This window comes from Ranitomeya variabilis, chromosome 2, assembly GCF_051348905.1.
Source record: "Ranitomeya variabilis isolate aRanVar5 chromosome 2, aRanVar5.hap1, whole genome shotgun sequence".
Lineage (NCBI taxonomy): Eukaryota > Metazoa > Chordata > Amphibia > Anura > Dendrobatidae > Ranitomeya > Ranitomeya variabilis.
This window is the reverse complement of record NC_135233.1, coordinates 177,021,212-177,046,548: the sequence shown is the minus strand read 5'-3', so window position 1 is coordinate 177,046,548 and position 25,337 is coordinate 177,021,212.

Here is a 25,337-nt window from a genome sequence, read left to right as displayed (position 1 = left end):
TTACTCATATGAAGCTCAAATATTAGGTGACATTGCATTGTTAACCAAATGCTCCCATAATAGAAAAATAGTTAATAAAACTATCAACCGCCCAAAGTGCTTGTGTGGGCCTGGGACGTCTGGCATCATAGTTGTTAGGAATTGTCTTTGAGTTTGTGGAAAAGAGTTCCAACAGTAGGCAGTGTAATGTATAACTTGAACGCAGAACCCTGGAGTGAGAGGAGCCACAAGCTAGGGCCAGCTGCTGCCCCAGTTGTGAATATCTCTGGCTGGGAAGGGATTGTAAATATAGGGAAGGAAGATCCAATTGAGCCTAAAGAACAAGCTCTCTGGACCTGTCTGACACTTGAGGTCAGAAGGTCAGTGGAAGTTGGCAGAGACAGCTTAGCAGATTGGAAGCTCAAGATCCCCCTCCAACATCATTTACACAAACAAGCAGATGGCAGGTGTCAGCAGTGACAAAGAGCCATCTGTGCAGCGAGGAACATCCCTTCCATTCTCTCACAAGCTACTTCATTAAATCGCCAACATCAGAGAAAGGGGAGAGATGCAGACTGCAGCCAATCTGGGAACCGCATTAACATTGCATCTTCTCTATCTGACAGTTTACATTTTTTCATAAAACTTCATTTTTTTTTGTGTAAATGTGCTTTTTTTTTAAATCAAAGCCACTTCCTTTTTTGCAGTAAATCAACTATGGATCCTAGAGCAAACAACATTATGTTACCAGAAATTACCACCTTGTATTGGGTTTTCATTGCCATTTAATTTCAGACCTTTCTTATTTTCTACAGATGCTTTACTAATGTGATTACATTTAAATCTGTTACCCAAGTCCTCTTTATTTTATTTTCATGATGCATTTGATGTACAAGGACACATAACAAATAAGCAATAACTAAGACAATTTTTAAACTAACCATGTAAATAAAATTTCAATAAAACTTGGCTGCCATCCTTACAACAGACGCTAATGCTAAAAAAGGAATTTGCTGAATGTTGTTCTTTGTGGAATTCAAGCTGTTTTGTGCTACATTGTTGTAAAAGAATTAGAATGTGCTTTAATTTTCCAATGACATAAATAATAACTAATAATGTAATATATATATATATATGTGTAACTTATTTTTTCCAAGGGTTTAAGCATAAATCTCTACCTACATTTTATGTTATGTCTTTCTTCTATTAAAGTCTACATATTTAAAAATGTAAGGTTGGCTGTAATACCTGAAACTTCAGCCTTGGAATTGGATTACTGAGCTTAACTCACTCCCATATTTTCACTTTTTAAATACTGATCCTCTCTTTCATTCTGTAGGGTACAGCTGAGGCTTGTGTTGGCTACTGCAATATCGCATAATAACTCAGCAGTGCTGTTACGAGCAACATGGGAAGCTACATGGCAAATATTCCAACTGCCAACAATTGCAAACACAGAAATGATTGCTCTAATTATTGCTATTATTAATAGTATTAATATTATTATCTCCATCACTATCACAAGGATAAATATATTTTTAAAGTACCACCATATTTGTGATAATATGTTTTGTGTACAAAACAATAGATGGATAAATAAATGAAAATATATAATTAATATATAAAAATATAAACGTATATATACAGGTAGAAAAGGAGATAGAGACCTAATAATCCAAATGGTTTGTGGAAAGAAAAATGACGTAGATTAAATGGAAGTTACACATACGGGTAGACAAGGTGGTAGTTGAACGAATCATATGGCAGATGATATACACACATGGAAAAAATTGTACAGAACATTGACAACTTTTCACCCTATAAATACTGATTTCAAATGGTCACTGAAATAATTTTAAATTGATAAAAGTAATTTTCAATTTAATTTAACAGAATATTAACTAATGAAAATCAGACATTGCTTTTAAATTGTGGTTCAATGGAAACGCAACTAATGAAAATGGCCTGGACAAAAATTATGGTACCCCTAGAAAAGATTGAAATAATTTGACCATAGGGATATTTTATACTAAAGTGCATCCTGTAACTAGCAGAACAGGTATCTACAAATTTGCAATCAGTTAGTCTGCCTAGGGTGGAAAGAAGATGATTCCGAAAAATACTGCACTCGTCAAAATGAAGTTTTATGCTTAATAGTGTAATTTTATTTGCAACAAGTGATTTGTAACGACAAGCAAAACGTTTCTGCCAATTTAGTGGCCTTGGTCACATAGTCGCACTGTGCAGGGAACATATGATATTGTGTCCCCTAGTGATGCATAAGAAGTATGGCCAGTCTGTGAGGTATAAGGCAGCAGCTAATCGGTGGTAGTACAGCTGCAGGTGCTGACACTGCTGTGTCTGAGCGTGTCTAAGCATGAAACTTCATTTTGACGAGTGCAGTATTTTTCGGAATCATTGACCATTGGGACAATCAGTCCCTTCTTACTAGCACCGTCTAACTCCCTTAGTTGAGTGCTAGCCCTCTGTTTCCATATACATAGGGTGGAAAGAAGTTACTGGGCTGTTTGGTATCATAGGCGTGTACCACACTGAACATGGTCCCAAGAAAGCTAAGGAGATAGTTGTCTTAGGAGAATATAGTTGCATAGTTTTTAAATTAAAAGTAGACATAAATCTATCAAGTACAACATATAACTTAACATGTAGATCCAGAGGAAGGCAAAAACCCCATGAGGCAGAGGCTTAGGCTGGTTTCACACTTGCGTTTTGATCTGCAGCGTTTTTTAAAAAAACGCAGGTGGTGAAAAAACGCATGTAAACGCATGCAAACGCTGCGTTTTTTAGACACGTGTTTTTGCATGCAGAAAAAAATGCGGCGTTTTGACGCATTTACATGCGTTTTATCCTGCGTTTGCGTTTTTGAAACGCATGCTAAGAAGTGTGTGACAGCTGCCAATCATCAAAATCAACTAGAAAACCCACTATTAATAGAATTACATAGGGTTAGGGTTAGGGTTAGGGTTAGGATCCCTAGGGTTAGGGTTAGGGGTAGCTTTTTATTAGAAGAATGTCCTGGTCACCAGGTCACTGATAAGCCACCCCCCACCATCAAGGTGATAAAGGGATCCAAACCCTACCCCTAACCCTAACCCTACCCCTAACCCTAACCCTAGTGATCCAAACCCTAACCCTACCCCTAACCCTAACCCTAACCCTACCCCTAACCCTAACCATAACCCTTGGGATCCTAACCCTACCCCTAACCCTAACTTTAACCCTAAGGGTTAGGGTTAGGATCCCTACGGTTAGGGTTAGGATTCTTAGGGTTACTAGGGATCCTAACCCTAACCCTAACCGTTACTCTAGGGATCCTAACCCTAACCCTAACCCTAACCCTAAGGGTTAGGATCCTAACCCTAACCCTAAGGGTTAGGGTTAGGGTTAGGATCCCAAGGGTTAGGGTTAGGGTTAGGATCCCTAGGGTTACTAGGGATCCTAACGTTAGGGTTAGGGTTAGGGTTAGGGTTAGGGTTTTCTTGTTTTTTTGTGTGTTTTCTTGTGTTTTTCTATAGAAACGCATGCGTTTAAAAACGCATGCAAATGCATGTGCTTAAAAACGCATGCGTTTACATAGACAGCAATACATGTTTTTGCCGCGAATAAACGCATGCGTTTTTTGCGGCAAAAAAACGCCGCTAGAAATTACTACAGGTTGCATTTCTGCAACTAAACGCACGCATCAAAAAATGCATGCGTTGCCGAAAACGCGTCAAAACGCATGCGTTTTTAATGTTAAGTATAGAAAAAAAAACGCATGCGTTTTTTAGCGCTAAAACGCTGCAGATCAAAACGCAAGTGTGAAACCAGCCTTATTGCCCAATATGAAGGAAAAAAATGTATATCAACATATGGCAATCAGACTTGCTCCCTGTATCAATGACCCATCACAGACATTATTACCCTTAACCTGTAGTATAATATTTTTCTAGAAAGTCATCCGTGCCTTTTCTGAATTAAATTTTATAGTGAATCAACAATAACAACATGGGGTGGCAGAGATTTCCATAGTTTACTACTAGTGATGAGCAAGCATACTCTGTAATGCTCGTTACTCGCCCGAGCATCACTGTAATTGCAGTACTCATTGAGCACCGAGCATTTCCGGGTTTGCTCGGTGGGAGCTTGGGTCTCCGCCCTGCATGATTGGCATTCTTAACAGAGCCAATCAACATGCAGGGATTGTGTGCCATGCACTGTAATTCCACAACCATCTTTGTTGTGGCATTACAGTGATTGGCTGGCCGCACAGCATCATCAGGTCTATAAGAGACCTGGCGCCATCTGCCTCGGTGCATTTAGCTCCGTACTCAGCAAGTGTACGGAGAGCTGCTGCTGAGATAGGGTCAGATTAGTGCTTTTATTAGTTAGTGTGGGTATACCATCTTTGGATCCACATATCCAGCTAAACCAACAGTCCTTCTAAGGACTAATAACGGGATATATAGATTGCAGTGCTAGGTAGGCAGGGGAGTGTACAGTATGTGCGTATATACACATCAGTTCAAGGCATGCAAGCACTGTATGTGGCTATACAGTTGTGGCCAAAAGTATTGACACCCCTGCAATTCTGTCAGATAATACTCAGTTTCTTCCTGAAAATGATGCAAACACAAATTCTTTGGTATTATTATCTTCATTTAATTTGTCTTAAATAAAAAACACAAAAAGAATTGTCCTAAAGCCAAATTGGATATAATTCCACACCAAACATAAAAAAGGGGGTGGACAAAAGTATTGGCACTGTTCAAAAAATCATGTGATGCTTCTCTAATTTGTGTAATTAACAGCACCTGTAACTTACCTGTGGCACCTAACAGGTGTTGGCAATAACTAAATTACACTTGCAGCCAGTTGACATGGATTAAAGTTGACTCAACCTCTGTCCTGTGTCTTTGTGTGTACCACATTGAGCATGGAGAAAAGAAAGAAGACCAAAGAACTGTCTGAGGACTTGAGAAACCAAATTTTGAGGAAGCATGAGCAATCTCAAGGCTACAAGTCCATCTCCAAAGACCTGAATGTTCCTGTGTCTATCGTGCGCAGTGTCATCAAGAAGTTTAAAGCCCATGGCACTGTGGCTTACCTCCCTAGATGTGGACAGAAAAGAAAAATTGACAAGATATTTCAACGCAAGATTGTGCGGATGTTGGATAAAGAACCTCGACTAACATCCAAACAAGTTCAAGCTGCCCTGCAGTCCGAGGGTACAACAGTGTTAACCCGTACTATCCGTCGGCGTCTGAATGAAAAGGGACTGTATGGTAGGAGACCCAGGAAGACCCCACTTCTTATCCCGAGACATAAAAAAGCCAGGCAGGAGTTTGTCAAAACTTACCTGAAAAATCCTAAAACGTTTTGGAAGAATGTTCTCTGGTCAGATAGATGAGACAAAAGTAAATCTTTTTGGGCAAAGGCAACAACATAGAGTTTACAGGAGAAAAAAGAGGCATTCAAAGAAAAGAACATGGCAGAGGGTCCCTGATGTTTTGGGGTTGCTTTGCTGCCTCTGGCACTGGACTGCTTGACCATGTGCATGGCATTATGAAGTCTGAAGACTACCAACAAATTTTGCAGCATAATGTAGGGCCCAGTGTGAGAAAGCTGGGTCTCCCTCAAAGGTCATGGGTCTTCCAGCTGAACAATGGGCCAAAACACACTTCAAAAAGCACTAGAAAATGGTTTGAGAGAAAGCACTGGAGACTTCTAAGGTGGCCAGCATTGAGTCCAGACCTGAATCCCATAGAACACCTGTGGAGAGATCTAAAAATGGCAGTTTGGAGAAGGCACCCTTCAAATATCAGGGACCTGGAGCAGTTTGCCAAAGAAGAATGGTCTAAAATTCTAGCAGAGCATTGTAAGAAACTCATTGATGGTTACTGGAAGCGGTTGGTCGCAGTTATTTTGGCTAAAGGTTGTGCAACCAAGTATTAGGCTGAGGGTGCCAATACTTTGTCTGGCCCATTTTTGGAGTTTTGTGTGAAATTATCAATGTCTTGCTTTTTGCTTCATTCTCTTTTGAGTTTTTTCATTTAAGACAAATTAAATGAAGATAATAATACTAAAGAATTTGTGATTGCAATCATTTTCAGGAAGAAACTTAGTATTATCTGACAGAATTGCAGGGGTGTCAATACTTTTGGCCACAACTGTATAGATATTGCATACATCAAGAGCATTTATTACTGTCTGCTGCTGCTGCCTATTACATATATACCTAGCTCAAGGTGTCAGTTGCTAGCAATAATTTTTTTTGCACCTTAATCCAGATTATTTTATTCTAAAGCAATCCAGACCCCCTTTTTATCTCCATTTGCTTGTTGACAATGCAGACTACAGCCAGATCATTTTAATACTACAGCGTGAAAATCCAGCAATTTGAAATGGCTTTGCCCGTCCCAGGTATCACATCTGAGTGCACACAAAATTCTGGCATTTTTTGTGGTACTGTAGTATTTTTGGGAGTGTCTTGTAAAAAATTTTGACACCATTTTGCTGACTAAAAAGTATTTATCTGCCAAAAAAATATTTAGCTGTTCAAAAAAATGTAGCTGCCAAAAAAAAAAATTAAGCTGCCCCAAAATATTTAGCTGCCAAAAAAATATTTATCAGCCTAAAAAATATTTAGCTGCCCCAAAACCATTTAGCTGCCAAAAAAGAATTTAGATGCCCCAAAAATATTTAGCTTGCAAAAAAACATTTAGTTGCCCCAAAAATATTTAGCTGCCCCAAAAATATTTAGCTACAGTTCCTATATTTAACACTGTGTTTTGTCCGCCACACGCATCGCATATCATTGCGCTAAATATTTTACAATTTAGGTCCTCCAAATAATTTTTGTGTAGTGTCATAGCCTAGTTATTGACACAATTTTGGTGGGCAAAACAAAAATCCAAGCCACATATTTAACAATGTGCTATCTCCGTCAGAAGCCTGATCTCTCTGTGTCCTACAAATTGTGGCATTTCAGGCCTACATTCTCCTTTTTTGCCTGTGTCTTACCATAATTCTATACAGCACTTTTCGTTAAAAAATCAAACATACAGGCCACATATTGAACAATCTGGTATCTCCGTCAAATGCCTGATCTACATGTGGGCTACAAATTGTGGCATTTCAGGGCTACATTGACCTTTTTTTGCTGTGTTTTACCCTAGTTCAATAGACTACTTTGGGGTAAAAAATTTAAAAATACAGGACACATATTGAACAGTCTGGTATCTCCATCAGACGCTTGATCTATTTGTGGGATACAAATTGTGTCATTTCAGGCCTACATTTTCCTTTTTTGCCGCTGTCTTACCGTAATTCTATACAGTATTTTTTGGTAAAAAAGCAAACATAAAGGCCACATATTGAACAGTCTGGTATCTCCGTCAGACACCTGATCTCTCTGTGAGCTACAAATTGTGGCATTTCAGGGCTACATTGTCCTTTTTTGCTGTGTGTTATCCTAGTTCAATAGACTACTTTGGGGCAAAAAAATTAAAAATACAGGCCACAAATTGAACAGTCTGGTATCTCCGTCAGAAGCCAGATCTATCTGTGGGCTACAAATTGTGTCATTTCGGGGTTACATTCCACTGCATTTGTTGTCTGCTACCCTATTTCTATATACTATTTTGGGGTAAAAAAAAAAATCCAGGCCACATATTTAGCAGTGTGCTACCTCCGTCAGACTCCTGCTCTATCTGTGGGCTAGAAATTGTGGCATTTCAGGGCTACATTCCCCTTTTTTGCTGTGTCTAACCCTAGTTCAATAGACTACTTTGGGGTAAAAAATTTAAAAATACAGGCCACATATTGAACAGTCTGGTATCTCCATCAAACGCCAGATCTACCTGTGGGCTGCAAATTGTGTCATTTCAGGCCTACATTCTCCTTTTCTGCATGTGCCTTACTGTAATTCAATTCCATATTTTTCATTAAAAAAGCAAACATACAGGCCAAATATTGAACAGCCTGGTATCTCCATCAGATACCTGGTCTATCTGTGTGCTAAAAATTGTGACATTTGAGTGCTCCTTTGAACTAGTTATTAGTTATTGCTCCAAATTCAGCTATTTGTAGTGAACGTGGAAAATATTTTAGTAGTCCATTTAAAATGGGTAAGGCGCGTGGCAAGGGATGGGGAAGTGGACGTTATGCTGATGGTGCATGCAGAGGCTGAAAGTGGGCCACAACAAACACCAACATCTTCTCGCTCGACCTTACTGTCACAATTACTAGGGGACAGCAGCATGCCACTATTGAGCCCAGTGTCAAAAGGTTGTTGGTTGGATAGTGGATAATGCTTCCAGTCACTTTGCCACCACCACCACGTCTTCCACACTGTCAAATCTGAGTAGCCGTGAGTCTGGTCCGCATGTTACTCACCCTTATCCTCCTTCCTCCCACCATGCCAAGTGCCTGGAGACAACTGATCCCACACTTGAACACTACGAAGAGTTCTTCACTTTTCCATTTATAGTTTAGGGACTCTCGGCTGGTCAACTTGAAGCTGGGTAAGATGAGATCGTACGTAGAGATGCAAAATATTTGAGCAGCCACGCTCACACGAAGGTGATGGTAGGAAAAAATCACAAGAGGTGGACGATGATGAGACACATTTGCCAGAAAGTCAGGAGGAGGACCAGGGTGAGGATGTGGAAGATGAGGTAGTGGATGATATAGCAACTGTCCCATCCTGGCAGGAGGACATGCAGAGCAAGGACAGCAGCACACATGGGGAAGGAGGCATAGCACCCCAACAAGCAGGAAGAAGCAGTGTGGTGGCCACAGACAGAAGGCGTGCATCTGTTCCCCGCATCACCAACATGATGGGAGTTGCCATTCCAACTTTTAGGTCTTCCCTAGTCTGGTTCTTTTTAAAGACTCTGCCGATAACCCCAAACAGGCCATTTGCAGCACCTGCCATGCCCGCATCAGCAGATGTAGCAATACTACCAGCCTGACCACCACAAGCATGATCAGGCACATGGCAGCAAAGCACCCGACTTTGTGGGCCAAACCCCAGGCTCCAGTACAGTGTCTGCAGGTGACAACACTGTGCTTCTTCCACTGTTTTGCTTGCAAGCCAATCCCCTGACCACAGTGCTTGCGAAGATTCATCATGCCATGCACCTGTCGTTGCCCACAGTCAACAAGCACCATCATCAAGAACGTCCACGTCCTTGTTTCAGCGCAGCCTTCAGTTGTCCATACCCCAGTCATTGGAACGCAAGCGGAAATATGTAGCCAATGCCCCATAGGCCACAGTACTAAATTCACATATTTCTCATCTGCTTGTGGTCAAAATGTTGCCTTTTAGGCTCATGGAGACAGAAGCTTTCTACAACTTGATGGCAGCGGCCATCCCAAGGTACTCGGTCCCTAGCCACCACTATTTCTCTTGGTGTGCCGTATCGGCATTACACCAGCACGTCTCCCACAGCATTACCCGTGTCCTCAACAATGCTGTTACTCAGAAAGTCCACCTAACCACGGACACGTGGACAAGTGCTTGTGGGCAGGGATGGTACATCTCACTGACGGCACACTGGATTAACATAGTGGAAGCCAGGACACAGTCGGACCTTGGGATGGAACACATCCTCCCCATGCTGAGGAGCAGGCCCTATAAGGGTCAATCAGAGTTGCCCCCACAGTCTACAGTCTACAGCTCCTGCACCTCCTCCTCCTCTTCAGCCTCCATCTCTAAAATGAGCACATCAGTCACAATCTGGAAGCACTGCACCACTGCCTCAGCAAAGCGGCAACAGGCTGTGCTGAAGCTAATCTGCTTAGGTGACAAAAGCACAATGCTGAAGAGTTGTGGGCAGCTCTGAAAGAGCAGTAAGATTTGTGGCTGACACCGCTGAACCTACAGCCAGGCATGGTCATGTGTCACAATTGCTGGAACCTGGTGGTGGCTCTGAGGCGAGGTGAGTTCACACATGTACCATGCCTGGCCCATGTGCTTAACCTCGTTGTTCAACGGTGTTATGGATCTGCAGCTCAGGACTAGGGTAGAAGGGGTACATCTGACCCTGTACAAGGACTAGGCTGAAACCCTATGATGGAGTGGGCGACCTATTCCTTTTAAATAGACCCACCAACATTTCCTAGGCTAAACTCAAATGAAGACCTACTGGTAGAGGGGAAGGGTGTCCCTGAACAATCTAGGGACTGGGAACAAAAACAGGTAACCCCCTAGAAGGAAAATAGAGGAAGCTGCAGAAACGAATGGAGACCTAAAAACAAAACAGGCAGAACTAGAGATCCCAGAACTGCACAATATCAAAAAAGAAAGCTAAGGCACCAAGCCAGAACACTAGCGGATTAACACTGTTGTCCAGCAAGGACTGGGAGGTAGGTGCTGGATAAGATGCAATCATCTGACCTAGGACAAACCCAGCACCATAGGAAAAAGACCAGCAGCCTGAAAAACCACAACAAGACGGTGGATAGTCAAAACGAAATAGATTCTAACAAAAGGTTTCTCAAAAGCTACCCGGAGCTGCTGGATCTGCTTGTGAAAGTACGCCGCCTGTGTGCCCATTTTAGAAAGTCAGCTACATCTTCAGCTGCCCTTGATATGCTTCAGCAACATATGCAGCTTCCTGCTCACCAACTGGTATGTGATGTCCCCACGCATTGGAACTCTACACTGCATATGTTGCAAAGGGTTTGTGAGCAGAAGAGGGCAGTTGTTGACTACCAGCATCAACAAGGCCATCATTATTCAGTTCAGACTCCACACATAAGAAATCAGGAGTGGACATGGATGTCAGACACATGCAGCATCCTACAAAACTTTGAGGACTCCACCAAGATGGCGAGCTGCGATGATGCCATAATTAGCGTGACCATCCTGCTTCTCTGCATTCTAAATAGCTCTCTGCTCACAATGAAAGAGGATGCATTGCAGGCAGAGCACAAGGACATGGAGCAAACAATCATACAGGGAAAAGGAGGAAGAGGAGGAGGACAGCATGGTCAGTCATCCTGTTAATGAGGACACAGAAGTCTTGCCTGTTAGCAGTCTGGCATGCATGGCTGACTTTATGTTGTGCTGCCTTTCCTGTGACCCTCGCCATTATGAAATTTTTTGGTGACACTCATTACTGGTTGGTGACACTTCTAGACCCATGCTACAAGGAGAACTTTCAATCTCTTCTTCCAGAGGAAGACAGGTCTACTAAAATGGTGCAGTACCAGAGGGCCCTTGTTGCTGAATTACTAAAAAAATTCCCATCTGAGGACGCTGGTGGCAGACGTCATAGTTCATTGGACAACCAAGGAGTACAGATGAAAGAGACACAACTCCAATCCAGCAGAGGCAGGGGAACACTGGCAAAGTTCTGCAAGAGTTTTCTCAGACCCTCCCATCGCCACGGCATAGATGCAAGGGGTACTGTCCACATGGAGTGCAATGTTTTGAAAGATGCTGAGGGAGTACTTTTCTGACCATACCAATGTCCTCTGTGATTCCTCTGTGCCTTTTAATTATTGGGTATCCAAACTGGACACATGGCATGAACTGGCTCTCTACGCTTTGGAGGTCCTGGCCTGCCCTCTCACTAGCGTTTTGTCAGAGGGGGTTTTTAGTGCCGCTGGTAGAATTATAACTGATAAGCGCATCCGCTTGTCATCTGAAAATGCTGACAAGCTGACTCTTATAAAAATTAACTAGATTGGAAAGGCTGGATTGGGCCTGACTTCTCTACACCACCGAATGATAACAGCGAAACATAGCCTCCAATACAGTGTCTTTTTTGGGAAGTGTATTCCCATGCACCTCTTCACACCCACACATGGATATACGCTTCCTGATTTTGGCTATTTGGTGTTATCCTCCTCCTTCTCCTCATCCTCATCATCCACCACCACTTGAACACCAGGGTCAACGTGTTCCATGATGCTACAGCCACTCTATTTTTATGCAAGGGTGTTTATGATGCCCATAAATAATTACATTAAAAAAAATTGTTTACTTTTCCAGGGGGATATGTTTGTCAGCCCATACACTTAGTGTATGGGCATTTCAAATATAGGAGACCCGCTCCTTTAAATTGGGATAGATTCTTAGGAGGACATCGTCCACGTCTCTTCAGACACCACCACTAGAACATGAAGGTGAATGTATACCGTGATGCAACAGTCACTCTATTTTTTGTCAAGGGTGTTTATGATGTCCGTAAGTAATAATAAAAAAAAAATGTGTACCCCCCCAGGGGTAAATGTTTGTCAACACATACACTTGGTGTATGGGCTTTACAAGTATAGGACACCTGCTCCTTTATAATAGGAACATTTTTTATTTGGCCCTCCTCCACGTCTCTTTCACGGGGCATTGGCGTGCCTCCTAATTTTTTGCAGGCCTTGTATTCACTGCATAGGCTAACACTATGGGAGATGCACTTCTTAATAATGGGAACATTGTTTTCAGGAGGCCCACCTCTATGTCTCTTCCAAGGCTTATTGGGGTGCGTGTTTCTTTGGTGCAGGGCAGGCCTTGCATGCAATGCATAAACTAACAGTATGGCAGTATCGAATGAAAAAAATGGGAACTTTGGTTTCATGTTGCCATCCAGTACGTGGGCTTAAGACCTTATTGGGGGGCATGTAACTTTGGTGCAGGGCAGGCCTTGCATTCAATGCATAAGCAAGCAGTATGGAAGTACCAAATTCCTAATAATGGGAACATTGGTTTCATGTGGCCATCCAGCACGTCTGTTTATTGGGTTTTTGGGGTGCATGTAACTTTGGTGCAGGGCAGGCCTTGCATTTAATGCATAGGCAAACACTATGGGAGAACCACTTCTTATAATGGGAAAAAATTTTCAGGGGGCCCTCCTGTATGTCTTGTGAAAGAGGTATTGGAGTGCATCCTAATCTGTGACAGACCAGCCACTAATTGCATAGGCAATAACAGTATAGGAGACCCACTGTATAATAATGGCCCTTTAAGAATATTAATGCCGCCTGATGTTCCTCTAAAAATAGGCTTTGTGACTTTAAGAGTCCCTCCTTCATAAACAAGATGTGTCTGATGGTGTGTCACACACCACATGGCCAGCTAAGGTTGTTCAATGTTACAATTACAATTCCCCGTGAATGCATTTGTATTGGTTGAAAGCAATGCAAAAGTTGAAAAACACATCAAAAACGCTATATGTGAACATAGCCCAAGTGGTGGAGGAACATTTTTGTTTTTGATTAATCATTTTGCCTTATATATAATTCATTACTCTGGAAAAATGTTCATTAACATATTTCCCAGGAAAATCCATTTTGTATTCCTTTTTTGTATGTTTTTGGGTGCACCTGTAAAAATGGCGCAAGACTCTGACAACATTGATTAAAGCTGTGACCTGGAAGTCAGAAATGCTTCCAGGGGCATTCCCCATGATCTTCCCATGTCATCTGAGCATTGTTTCCATCATTGTCAGACGTTTTTAGACCTTAAAAGGACCCCTGTGGGGATCGTGATAAAAATGCTTAGGTTTCCCATAGACTTACATTGAGCTTGTTGTTCTGGCAGAGTACCCAAGTATTACAAATTGCTCGACCCGAGCAACGAGCACCCGAGCATTTTTGTGCTCGCTGATCACTAGTTACTACTCTTAAAGGGCAATTGTCACCCCCAAGGCGCTTTTAACCCCTTCTCGACCCATGACGCCACATAGGCGTCATGAAAGTCGGTGCCAATCCGACCCATGACGCCTATGTGGCGTCATTGAATGATCGCGTCCCTGCAGATCGGGTGAAAGGGTTAACTCCAATTTCACCCGATCTGCAGGGACAGGGGGAGTGGTACTTCAGCCCAGGGGGGGTGGCTTCACCCCCCCGTGACTACGATCGCTCTGATTGGCTGTTGAAAGTGAAACAGCCAATCAGAGCGATTTGTAATATTTCACTATGAAAACTGGTGAAATATTACAATCCAGCCATGGCCGATGCTGTAATATCAACGGCCATGGCTGGAAACCCTGATCTGTCCCCCCCACTGCCACCGATCTCCTCCTCAGTCCTCCATCCTGTGCTCCGCTCCCCTCTGTCATCCTGTCCACTCCCCCGTCCTCCTGTCCGCTCCCCCGTGCTCCAATCCCACCCCCCCGTGCTCCGATCCCCCCCTCATACTTACCGAGCCTCCTGGTGTCCGTCCGTCTTCTCCACGGGTGCCACCATCTTCCAAAAGGTCGGGCGCATGCGCAGTGCGCCCGCGGAATCTGCCGGCCGGCAGATTCGATCCAGCTACATTTTGATCACTGTGATAAAACCTATCACAGTGATCAAAATAAAAAAAATAGTAAAGGAACCCCCCCTTTATCACCCCCATAGGTAGGGACAATAATAAAATAAAGAAAATATTTTTTTTTTCCACTAGGGTTAGAACTAGGGTTAGGGTTAGGGGTAGGGTTAGGGTTAAGGGTAGGGTTAGGGGTAGGGTTAGGGGTAGGGGTAGGGGTAGGGTTAGAACTAGGGTTAGCGTTAGAATTAGGCTATGTGCACACGGTGCGGATTTGGCTGTGAATCCGCAGCGGATTGGCCACTGCAGATTCGTAGCAGTGTTCCATCAGGTTTACAGTACCATGTAAACCTATGGATAACCAAATCCACTGAGCCCATGGTGCGGAAAATACAGCGCAGAAATGCTGCGTTGTATTTTCCGCAGCATGTCAATTCTTTGTGCGGATTTCGCAGCGTTTTACACCTGTTCCTCAATAGGAATCCGCAGGTGAAATCCGCATAAAAAACACTGGAAATCCGCTGTAAATCCGCAGGTAAAATGCAGTGCCTTTTACCTGCAGATTTTTCAAAAATGGTGCGGAAAAATCTCACACGAATCCGCAAACGTGGGCACATAGCCTTAGGGTTGGAATTAGAGTTAGGGTTGGAATTAGGGCTAGGGTTGGAAATAGGGTTAAGAATAGGCTTGTGGTTAGGGTTATGGTTAGGGTTAGGGGTGTGTTGGGGTTAAAGTTGTGGTTAGGGTTGGGGTTAGGGTTAGGGTTGGGATTAGGGTTAGGGTTGGGATTAGGGTTAGGGTTGTGGTTAGGGGTGTGTTGGGATTAGGGTTGTGATTAGGGTTATGGCTAGAGTTGGGATTAGGGTTAGGGGTGTGTTGGGGTTAGTGTTGGAGTTAGAATTGAGGGGTTTCCACTGTTTAGGCACATCAGGGGTCTCCAAACGCAACATGGCGCCACCATTGATTCCAGCCAATCTTACGTTCAAAAAGTCAAATGGTGCTCCCTTCCGAGCCCAAACAGTGGTCTACCCCCACATATGGGGTATCAGCATACTCAGGACAAACTGGGCAACAATTATTGGGGTCCAATTTCTCCTGTTACCCTTGCAAAAATAAAAAATTGCTTGCTAAAACATAATTTTAGAGGAATGAAAAATTACTTTTATTTTCACAGCTCTGCGTTATAAACTTCTGTGAAGCACTTGGGGGTTCAAAATGCTCACCACACATCTAGATAAGTTCCTTGGGGGGTCTAGTTTCCAAAATTGGGTCACTTGTGGGGGGTTTCTACTGTTAAGGCACATCAGGGGCTCTGCAAATGCAACGTGACACCTGCAGACCATTCCATCAAAATCTGCATTTCAAAACGTCACTGCTTCCCTTCCGAGCCCCGGCATGTGCCCAAACAGTGGTTTTCCCCCACATATGGGGTATCAGCGTACTCAGGAGAAGCTGGGCAACTACTCTTGGGGTCAAATTTCTCCTGTTACCCTTGGGAAAATAAAAAATTCCGGGCTAAAAATCATTTTTGAGGAAAGAAAAATTATTTTTTTATTTTCACGGCTCTGCGTTATAAACTTCTGTGAAGCAACTGGGGTTCAATGTGCTCACTATGCATCTAGATAAGTTCCTTGGGGGGTCTAGTTTCCAAAATGGGGTCACTTGTAGGTGAGCTCCAATGTTTAGGCACACAGGGGCTCTCCAAACGCGACATGGTGTCCGCTAACGATTGGAGCTAATTTTTCATTCAAAAAGTCAAATGGCATGCCTTCCCTTCCGAGCCTTGCCGTGCACCCAAACAGTGGTTTACCCTCACATATGAGGTATTGTTGTACTCAGGAGAAATTGACCAACAAATTTTAGGATCCATTTTATCCTGTTGCCCATGTGAAAATGAAAAAATTGAGGCTAAAACAAATTTTGTGTGGGAAAAAAAGTACTTTTTCATTTTTACAGATCAATTTGTCAAGCACCTGAGGGATTAAAGTGCTCACTATGCTTCAAGATAAGTTCCTTGGGGGGTCTAGTTTCCAAAATGGGCTCACTTGTGGGGGAGCTCCAATGTTTAGGCACACAGGGGCTTTCCAAACGCGACATGGTGTCCGCTAACGATGGAGATAATTTTTCATTCAAAAAGTCAAATGGCGCTCCTTCCCTTCCGAGCCTTACCATGTGCCCAAACAGTGGTTTACCCCCACATGTGAGGTATCGGGGTACTCAGGAGAAATTGCCCAACAAATTTTAGGATCCATTTTATCCTGTTGCCAATGTGAAAGTGAAAAAATTGAGGCTAAAATATTTTTTTTGTGAAAAAAAAGTACTTTTTCATTTTTACGGATCAATTTGTGAAGCACCTGGGGGTTTAAAGTGCTCACTATGCTTCTAGATAAGTTCCTTGGGGGGTCTAGTTTCCAAAATGGGGTCACTTGTGGGGGAGCTCCAATGTTTAGGCACACGGGGCTCTCCAAACGCGACATGGTGTCCGCTAAAGATTGGAGCCAATTTTTCATTCAAAAAGTCAAATGGCGCTCCTTCCCTTCCAAGCCCTGCCGTGCGCCCAAACAGTGGTTTACCCCCACATATGAGGTATCAGCGTACTCAGGACAAATTGGACAACAATGTTCGTGGTCCAGTTTCTCCTTTTACCCTTGGGAAAATAAAAATATTGTTGCTAAAAGATCATTTTTGTGACTAAAAAGTTAAATTCATTTTTTCCTTCCATGTTGCTTCTGCTGCTGTGAAACACCTGAAGGGTTAATACAATTCTTGAATGTGGTTTTGAGCACCTTGAGGGGTGCAGTTTTTAGAATGGTGTCATTTTGGGGTATTTTCAGCCATATAGAACCCTCAAACTGACTTCAAATGTGAGGTGGTCCCTAAAAAAAATGGTTTTGTAAATTTTGTTGTAAAAATGAGAAATCACTGGTCAAATTTTAACCCTTATAACTTCCTAGCAAAAAAAAATTTTGTTTCCAAAATTGTGCTGATGTAAAGTAGACATGTGGAAAATGTTACTTATTAACAATTTTGTGTCACATAACTCTCTGTTTTTTCACAAATAAACTCAGAAATTATCGACCTAAATTTACCACTAACATGAAGCCCAATATGTCAAGAAAAAACAATCTCAGAACCGCTAGGATCCGTTGAAGCATTCCTGAGTTATTACCTCATAAAGGGATACTGGTCAGAATTGGTCAGAATTGCAAAAAACGGCCAGATCATTAAGGTCAAAATAGGCTGGGTCATGAAGGGGTTAATTAAAAGAACCACCTTTAGCAGCACTAAAGCTGCATTCTGTGAAGGTGGCTCTTATGTTTCTGATCCCTAGTAACACTGAAATATTGTGGCTCTTTTACTTAAAAATGCCCTGGGGTGTGACAAGTTCCCTTTTAACTAAAGTACCACCCTCTTCTATCATGATAAAATCTTCTCTCTATAGGATGCCCCCTTATCATCATTGCAAGTCTTTGTGTAAAAAAGATCAATAGAGGAATCTCTGTACTATCCCTTCATATATTTTTACATTGTAATAAGATCACTCGCAAGACTTAGTTTGCTAGATTGGATAACCTCTCTTGGTATTTTCATTCTGTAATTTTCATAATAACCTTAGCTGCTCTTCCCTTCACTCACTCTAGTTCAGCTATGTCCTTCTGATACACTGGAGCCCAAAATTGTAGACAGTATTCTAAGTGTGACCTCACTAGTGACTTGTATAGAGGCAAAACTATGGTCTTGTCATGAGAAACTATGCCTCCTTTAATGTATTCCATTATTTTATATGCTTTCAAAGCAACTGCTTGGCACTGGTCAATATAGTGGCATTTACCTGTCGTCCATAAGCCCAAATCTTTTTCAGTGACAGTTTTAGCCAGTGTTTTACTAATTAGCACAGAATTATACATTCCATTTCCTCTGCCTAAGTGCATGACCTAACATTTATCTACATTAAACGTCATTTGCCATTTTCAGCTTACATAAAACCCTCTGTAATATTAAATTATCCTCCTCTCTTTGATTAACTTTAAAAGTTTAGTATCATCTGTAAATAATTAAATTTTACTCTGTATGCCCTCTACAAGGTAATTAATAAATATTTTAAAAGTAAAAGTACCAATACTGCCCTCGGTAGAAACATACTGCTAGCTGTGACACAATCCAGGTATGTTACCATAATAACCACTCTCTGTTTCCTGTCACTGAGCCATTTGTTAACCCAGTTACACATATTTATCCCTGGTCCCATTGCTCTCATTTTATGTACCATCCTTTTGTTTGGCACTGTGTCAAACACCTTTTAAAAGTCCAGATAGACAGCATATCCATGGCATTATTCGGCCTCACTCAATGGTCTTCTACAGCCACCCACAAAGATGGTCACACACTGGACCTCATCTTCACCCGCCTCTGCTCCCTATCTAACTTCTCTAACTCACCTCTTCCTCTCTCTGACCACAACCTTCTCACATTCTCTTCCCTCTCCACTCCATGTCTACAATCCCCACCCCACAAACTTTCACACCCTCGCAGAAATCTTAAACATCTTGACCTACAGTATATTCATTCTCTGAATCCCTCCTCCCTCTCACAGATATAAGTTCCTTACACAATGCGGATGACACTGCCGCTCTATATAACATCACAATAGCTGTAGCTTTGGAATCTGCTGCCCCACTTACACATACCAAAGCTCGCAAAATCAACAGACAGCCCTGTCACACCAGCCTGACCAAAGAACTGAGGCGAGCTTCCAGGGCTGCTGAGCGCAGATGGAAAAGATCCCACTCCAACAAGCACTTCATCGCATTCAAACAGTCCCTCACTACTTTCAAGACCACACTCGCCACAGCTAAACAAACCTACTTCTCATCTCTAATATCCTCCCTGTCTCACAACCCCAAACAGTTATTCAACACCTTCAACTCTCTCCTCTGTCCCCCAGCTCCTCCTCCCTCCCCACTCATCTCAGCTAAAGACTTTGCCTCATTTTTCAAGCAGAAAATTGAGAACAACAGAGACAGTTTTGGTCAACAACCCCCAGAGCCCTCCCTGCCGACTTCTCAGCCCTCCACCTCCAAAACCAACTTCTCCACCATTACAGAAGATCAACTCTCCACTCTACTCTCAAGATCGCATCTCACCACCTGTGCACTTGACCCGCTCCCATCCCACTTCATCCCAAACCTCACCACAGTCTTCATCCCAACCCTAACCCATCTCTTCAACCTATCACTAACAACTGGTGTTTTCCCCTCAAGCTTTAAACATGCCTCCAAACTACTGGAACAACACGTCTACCTTGAACTGTCCTCCCATCTCTCTCCTTGCTCCCTCTTTGACCGCTTACAATCTGGCTTCCGGTTACACCATTCCACTGAAACTGCCCTATCTAAGGTCACCAATGACCTCTTAACCGCCAAGAGCAAGCAACACTACTCTGTCCTCCTCCTCGACCTGCCGGCTGCCTTTGATACAGTGGACCATTCCCTATTATTACAGACCCTCTCATCCCTTGGCATCACAGACTTGGCCCTATCCTGGACCTCATCATACCTAACAGACCGAACATTCAGCGTCTCCCACTCACACACCACCTCCTCACCTCGCCCCCTATCTGTCGGAGTCCCATAAGGTTCAGTCCTTGGGCCCCTGCTCTTCTCCATTTACACCTTTGGCCTGGGACAGCTCATAGACTCTCATGGCTTTAAGTATCACCTCTATGCTGATGACACACAGATCTACATCTCTGGACCAGATATCACCTCCCTACTAACCAGAATCCCTCATTGCCTGTCCACTATTTCATCCTTCTTCTCCGCTAGATTTCTGAAACTTAACATGGACAAAACAGAATTCATAATCTTTCCCCGATCTCACGTGACCCCCCAACGAACCTATCCATTACAGTAAATGGCTGCCCACACTCTCCCCAGTCCCACAAGCTCGCTGCCTCGGGGTAATCCTTGACTCTGATCTCTCCTTCAACCCACATATCCAAGCCCTTTCCACTTCCTGGCGACTTCAACTCAAAAATATTTCACGAATCCTTTTGACCGGAATTTTTTGCACACTCACTCAGAATTTATGGTCTTTTCCGGTGCAAGGATTGAGTGTGGGACACACCCAGCTTGTTTTCTCTATGTTTTCTATTCTCAACTTGTCCTTATATGACTCATGTTTCATGTATCCTTTATGTTGTTTATGTATTTTGAAAATTGAAATAAACAATTAAAAAAAATATATATTTCACAAATCCGTACATTCCTCAACCAAGAATCTGCAAAAACCCTAGTCCATGCCCTCATAATCTCTTGCCTTGACTACTGCAACCTCCTGCTCTGTGGCCTTCCTTCTAAAACTCTCGCACCCCTCCAATCTATTCTAAACTCAGCTGCCCGACTAATCCACCTGTCCTCCCACTATTCCCCAGCCTCTCCCCGCTGTCAATCCCTTCACTGGCTCCCTATTGCCCAGAGACTCCAGTACAAAACCCTAAACATGACGTACAAAGCCATCCACAACCTGTCTCATCCATACATCTGTGACCTCGTCTCCCGGTACTTAACTACACGCAACCTTCGATCCTCACAAGATCTCCTTCTCTACTCCCCTCTTATCTCCTCTTCCCACAATCGTATACAAGATTTCTCTCGCGTATCACCCCTACTCTGGAACCCTCTACCACAACACATCAGACTCTCACCTACCATTGAAACCTTCAAAAAAAGCCTGAAGACCCACCTCTTCTGACAAGCCTACAACCTGCAGTAACCACCAATCGACCAAACCGCTGCTTGACCAGCTCTATCCTCGCCTACTGTATTCTCACCCAACCCTTGTAGATTGTGAGCCTACGTGGGCAGGGTCCTCTCTCCTCCTGTACCAGTTATGACTTGTATTGTTTAAGATTATTGTACTTGTTTTTATTATGTATACCCCTCCTTACATGTAAAGCGCCATGGAATAAATGGCGCTATAACAATAAATAATAATAATTATACCTTGTCCACTCTGTAAATTATCTCATCATAGAAGTTGATCAGATTTTGATAGGACCGATTCCTCAGAAATGAAGGTTGATGTGTGGTCATGAGAATATTCTTATTGAGATACTCCAGGATAGAAGCTCTTAGAAAACCCACCAAGATTTTACCCACAGTAGAGGTGAAACCTACCTGCCTATAATTTCCAATCTCTGGCTTTGCCTCCTTTTCGAATATATGCACCAAATTTGATATGCACTAATATTGTGGTGCAAACCCTGTTATTAAGGAATCCTTGAATGTTAAATTAATGGTCTGAGGTATAACGAATTAGAAAGAAAATTATGGACAAACATGTTGAAAGTAAAGGCTATACAACCATCTCCAAACAGCTTGATGTTCCTGTTACTACACTTGCACATATTATTCATAAGTGTGAGGTTTATAGTAATGTAGCCAACCTATCTGGACATGGCCACAACAAGAAAATTGAAGAAAAGGATAATATGAATGGTAAGGAGCACAAAACAACTTCCAAAGAGATTAGAGGAAAGCTCCAAGGTCAAGGTACATTAGTGTCAGCTGGCACTATCGGTCATTCTGCTCTGTTATGTTCTAGTAGAATATATTAGCAACCCTATTTCCCAGTCAATAGTGTATAAAATAAAAAGGTATAAATATATGTATATATAAAAAATATCACATAAAAAATGGACACAGGAATAGAGTTATTAAAAAGGAGAGTGGCTGACCACTCAGGACCTGTAAAAAAATCCAAATACCGTCATATGGAAATTCAGAGAGGAAAAAAGAATATAAAACAATCACCAAAATTGGGAATAATAAAACATGCCTTTATTACATTTTATGGCAATACTGGCACAACTGTGCATGTACTTGGAAACATTATTACAAAAATAATTAAATTATTCAAAAAATAAAAAGCGGACAAAGGTAAAAAATACTATAGAATATTACACAATCTTTTTACAGAAAATTACAGTAGTGCGCATATATATCATGGACATATATATGTGTATAAATCAAGTCTTTTGAGATGGTAAAATATGTGCACACATAAAAAAATGATGTATAAGTTTGTGCTTAAAAAGTATATATGTGATACTAAAAAAGTGTTTATCAAAAGTATACTATCGATCAAGCAATAAATAGACATAAGGTGCATGTGCAAGGATATTAAATTAAATATAATTGTTAGTGTTTGAAAAAATATATGGAAAAAATCAAATTGTGCCAAAACCTAAGTGGATAAGATAGATAATGGTACTATATATATATATATATACATATATATATATATATATATATATATATATATATATATATATGCACATATGCATATATCACAGATCCATGCTTAATTGCGCACACCAGAATCATATGCAACGATTTGAGGAATTGTATATACCTGTGTGTCCTGTATTCCCAAGTACAGAGCACCCAAGTACAGAGGGGTGCTCTGTACTTGGGAATACAGGACACACAGGTATATACAATTCCTCAAATCGTTGCATATGATTCTGGTGTGCGCAATTAAGCGTGGAGCTGTGATATATGCGTATGTGCATGTATATATATATATATATATACATATATATATATATATATATATATATATATATATATATATATATATATATATATATATATATATATATGGTACCATTCACTATCTTATCCACTTAGGTTTTGGCACAATTTGATTTTTTCCATATATTTTTTCAAACACTAATAATTATATTTAATTAATATCCTTGCACATGCACCTTATGTCTATTTATTGCTTGATCGATAGTATACTTTTGATAAACACTTTTTTAGTATCCCATACAGTATATACTTTTTAAGCACATACTTATACATCATTTTTTTATGTGTGCACATATTTTACTATCTCAAAAGACTTGATTTATATACATATACATATATATGTCCATGATATATATGTGCACTGCTGTAATTTTCTGTAAAAAGATTGTGTAACATTCTGTAGTATTTTTTACCTTTGTCTGCTTTTTATTTTTTGAATATTTTAATTATTTTTGTAATAATATCTCCAAGTACATGCACAGTTGTGCCAGTATTGCCATAAAATATAATAAAGGCATATTTTACTATGCCCAATTTTGGTGATTGTTTTATATTCTTTTTTCCTCTCTGAATTTCTATATGACGGTGTTTGAATTTTTTTATCTGTTATGTTCTAGGTCTGTTGTGATGCATCTGGCACAAGATATCTTGAATTTGTAAAGGGTACAATAAAATCTCAAGACCATCTCAAGAAATGCTCCTCAGACCATGTGGGGTCCCAATAACATAGAACCAGACCCCAATCAGAGGACAATAAAACATTCACAATCCTTATCTATGAACTGCTCCAATATTTATGGACATAACTGTTTATCACTCACATAATGGTAATTCTGCTTAACGTCACCTGTCTTGTCTATGGCATTTTTTCTGTGCTGTGTTGTGCGTAAATATGTGATTCTTCAGAATTTGTATTAGTCTATGCCTGATGAAGAGACCTGAGTAGTCTGGAAATCTTGCAATTTGTTACCCATCTTTTCAGTTAGCCATTAAAAGGTATCAACCACTGAGGACTCTCAATTCTAAATATTTTTCAAGACCATCAAGAAATTCTGCAGCTTAATGTGCTGCCCAGTGTTAAAAATCTTGGTCTGAGTCTCAGGTGATTGGTTCTCCAACAGGATAATGACCCAAAATACAGCTGAAACCTTTGAAGAATGGTTAAAAGAAAAGCATTGGATTTCTCTGAAGTGGCTAAATTGGATTTCTAAAAGCCATGATCCAAATCCTAATGAACACCTCATGGAAGGAGCTAAAACATGCAGTTTTGAGAAGGCATCCTTCAAACAAAGACAGCTAGAACAGTTTCCTGGAACAAAATAACTGTGCGCAGGTGCAGAAGTCTCATTGAGAGTTACAGAAATCATTTGTTTGTAGTGATTGTCTCAAAAGGTTGTGCAACAAAATATTAAGTTATTGCTATGATAATTTCTCTCAAGGCCATTTTAATTAGTTTGTTTTTAATCACTTTCTATTGAACCATAATTCAAAAGCCATGTCTGATTTTCATTAGCTGATATTTAGTAAATTTAAAGGGAACCTGTCACCTGAATTTGGCGGGACCAGTTTTGGGTCATATTTTCGGGGTTTTCGGGTGTTTGATTCACCCTTTCCTTACTCGCTGGCTGCATGCTGGCCGCAATATTGGATTGAAGTTCATTCTCTGTCCTCCGGACCCAAAACTGGTCCCGCCAAATTCAGGTGACAGGTTCCCTTTAAATTGAAACACTCTTCCAGTCTGCAACTTACTTCCTCAAATAAGATGATCAGATTAGTCTATCGGGTTATGAGGTATTTTATTGAGAAACTCCAGGATAGAGTCTCATAGAAAAAATGTTTTTTGCCTATTTTCTTTTTTTTTTAACAATAAATTTTTTATTGAAAGTTTACATTTTACAAATAAGGTGATAGCAAATCTCAATACAGAGCTGTATTTGCAATATGCATAAGAGAGCATGTAAACGGTTGACAAACAAACAGACAAACTAACAACAGGGTAGGAGGCAAGGGAGGGGAGGAGGGAAGCCGGAGGAGGGGGATATGTTGTGTCCAATTATTGTTAATGACTCAATCAGAATCAGGGGGTTCTGGGTTGGTTAGATGAAATACAGGTGTGGCAAAGGGGGTGTGGTTGGCGTACTCCGCCCAGGGAAGCCATATTTTCTCAAATTTACCGACTTTATCTGTAAGTATGGCAGATAATTTTTCGTTGATCATATACCAAGAAAGGTGTGTTTTAACCACAGCTAAATCTAAATTTGTTTTTTTTCATGACAAAGCTATGGTTTGTTTGGCTGCCAGGAATATTAATGCAATGAGGATTTGAGTGTGTTTAGGGATGTTGGGGATGCGTTTGTTTAGTAAGGCCTTTCAAGGTTTTTTTTAAGATTTAGATTTGTTATAGAGTAAACCAAATGGTAGATTCTGATCCAAAATCTACGTACAATCGGGCATAGCCACCATGTATGGAACATATCTTCTGCGGAATTGCACCCTCGAAAGCAATT